Raw genomic sequence first — 2,949 nt, 5'->3', positions numbered from 1 at the left:
CTAATAGAGTCTTCACAAAATTTATGCCGGACATAGTCTGTTTAAGTGGTGCTAGGAAATAGCTTGAAAGCCAGAGAAATATTTCATACACCTATAAAAGAGGTATGTTCGATATGTGGTATTACTGACATTAGCAAACTAAATCTGAATCTAATACAGGCTTTTGGGTAGTGGAAAAAGCAAATGAAAGCCTTTGATGACTGCATCTTCACCGTTACATTGAAGAGATAGTGCCTATCCCATGATTCATTAAAGCTTTTCTTAATCCCATTTTTCCCTGGAGTAGAATTTCTCTTAGTTTTATGCTATAAATTTTCCTCTGTGATGTACAAAGAATAAGCGAAGTTCCTCTGTACCCCAGTTCTTTGCTAGGCTGAACTTCAGTAGTAGGGAACTCATGTAAAACATGCCCCTGTTCTCAGTTTATCCAACATACATGTCATTTCTATCTCATCGTTAAAAAAAACCAGACCTGGGCTGACTTCCTTGACACATCTGCTAAATCAAAATAGAAATATCCAAACCCAGGTTTATTCTCTTGCTCTAGGGTATGAATGCATGGGGATTTTACTCAGATACCCTTCCTCATAGGTAAGAAACATACCACATCTGTGCGATACACAAAACAACTTGATGAAGTAGAAACATTGAGCCATGCAGGTTCCCTGCGGTTTATTCATTGTTCTAAACCTACTCACATTCCTGCACTTACACCATTATAAAATCACATCGCAGCAGAAAAGAAACAAAACACTTTTCACATTAATTCTATTCATCTACTGCATTTCCTTTTCTTTTTTCCACTTTCACAGATTGCACCTGTCCTTCCAGTTTACAGAATTACTGCCATTTAAATTATGCATTAGGCCATAACTCTCAGGCTCACCTATTTAAATGGCAGCTGCATTACAGAGATTTATCTTCCCACAAACTTATTCAGATTCCTGGCTTTATTTCTTCTTGGTCCTACTACATAATTTTCTTAAAACTACCTGTCCACTTACCAGGAAAATAGATTAGTACAGGCCATCATTAAAGGATTTTACATCACTGTGGAGAGCAGGACAGAATAAAATATTGGACTAGAATGTTTTTGTTAGCTGTGGACACAGTATTAAGAGTTTTTAAGAACAGCTTATAGAAATATCTATTGAGAGAAGTTTGGAAACAGCTAATCCTGTGTTTACCCTGATTAGAAGATAGTTTAGGAATCATTCCACCTGCATTTTCTGGGATAAAAATTTATAAGGTTTTATTATTTTATTTTATTTTCCAGAAGTATTAAATTAGTCCTCAAATTCTCTAGGACCTTGATTACAGCAATTTCCAGTTAGTAAGAGATGGTGGAAAATCATGCAAGGTACAAAGCTGGATGAGCTCCAGCAAGTTCAGCAGAGGCAGGCTGCCCTGCACATTGGTAAATTGACTTCTTGACTTGATACAGTATCGTGGTTCCCATTCACAAATGGTTAATGATAAAACTGCCCTCGCTTGAGGCAATCTGCTCCGCCAGTTTTGCAGCTGCAGTCACAGATTCATACAGAAGCAAGACAGCAATTTTTTCTGTCCAGTGGACCAGATGTGAAGTTAGCGGCTGCTCTCTTGAATGGAAAAAAATATCATCCAGCAGCTAATGGAGTTCCAGAGTGTATTACTGAATTCTCATGAGGACACACAGAGGTAGTACAGGTGTCACTGCCAAAAACGATAGGAAAAATCTCCTGTTAAGCAAGTTCATTATATGTTACCTTTAAGCAAAACAGTTGCTGCATTTAAGTTTCTATGAAGTTAGCTAATGGTAGTGAAGGAAGTAGTGAAGACCCGCATTACTCCTGATGTTTGTGGGCAGTCACATGATTTCATATAGTGAAGAAAGTCACCTCATCAGACAGGATTTAAGCCCATTTCAGATCATTTTACATATATTTTACTACTGAGTTTCAGTTATAGATTCAAACAGTGGAGTTGTACAAGTAATGCTTTCGCAAGGAAGTCCTTTGTACCTCTCCCAAACATGTAGAAAGCCTCTATGTTTCCAGCCCTGTCCACCAAACATGGGAAATTTCTGTGCTATGATAAAGCATAAGCAATTTAAATGAGTTCTGAACTAGGCATCTAGAATTACCGTTCTGCTGCATACTCCAGCAATTCCAAGTGCACTAGTATTTATTTCTGTTATAAAAGTAATAAGCAAGTTGCATGTTTCATTGTCTATATAAAGTAAGCAAACAAACAAAAGCATTTTCCTCACCAAAAAAAAAAAGAGGTGCTGTTCATAAATGCTGCCATAGTATCAATGGATTCACTCAGGTGGTGAAAATTTTCATCTTTAGAGAAACGATGTCCAAAAAAAATCACAGAACAAATCACATTTGAGACAGTATGAACAACAGGCATAGTGGGGCCCAGATGTTTTCCTGTAAACACATTGAACAGCGTTATCCATTAACACTTACTGTTCCTGCTTTTCCCACTGAAAGGACAGCTTATAACATTTTATAAACATTTCTGAAATTAATTAGATTGCTGGTTGGCAAATTGTAATTTATTGGTAAAAGGCATGAGTACAAAGTAAATCCAGACATGTAAAAAACACTGTTGGTTAAAAAAAGGCAAGACTGCTGGTGGGAATGAAATCAGTACTAGTAATAGTAGTTATAGAGACACTGAGATGTCACAGGACCTTGGCATCAATAGATCTCATGTTTGGCAATAACCAAGGTACACCAAGGTAACCTTTTGGTCAGCTGAGACCTTGTATAAATAAGCAGCTGAACTGAAAACAGAACCATCTTCTATGTTCATATTCTTTACAAGTGAACAATAGAATACTTGAGCATATCTATGGATTCACCCCATTACTCAGCACACAATCTGCACAAACTTCCTCTCTCACTGAGGAAGCTATCACAAGCCAGGTGAGGTGAGCTGCTGCTACTGCACTTGCCA

The 2,949-nt window shown here is 37.5% G+C and overlaps 1 protein-coding gene across 1 annotated transcript in view; it reads left to right on the top strand.

Annotated features, from left to right (window-relative positions):
- Positions 1-2,949, top strand: part of LOC113483319 (cytochrome P450 2J2-like) — a 74,950-nt gene that overhangs the window by 48,520 nt on the left and 23,481 nt on the right. The window lies entirely within an intron of this gene.

Source organism: Athene cunicularia, assembly GCF_003259725.1.
Source record: "Athene cunicularia isolate RWA chromosome 9 unlocalized genomic scaffold, athCun1 chr9_part1, whole genome shotgun sequence".
Lineage (NCBI taxonomy): Eukaryota > Metazoa > Chordata > Aves > Strigiformes > Strigidae > Athene > Athene cunicularia.
Note: the sequence above shows the minus strand (reverse complement) of the source record. Positions and strands in the feature narration are given on the sequence as shown.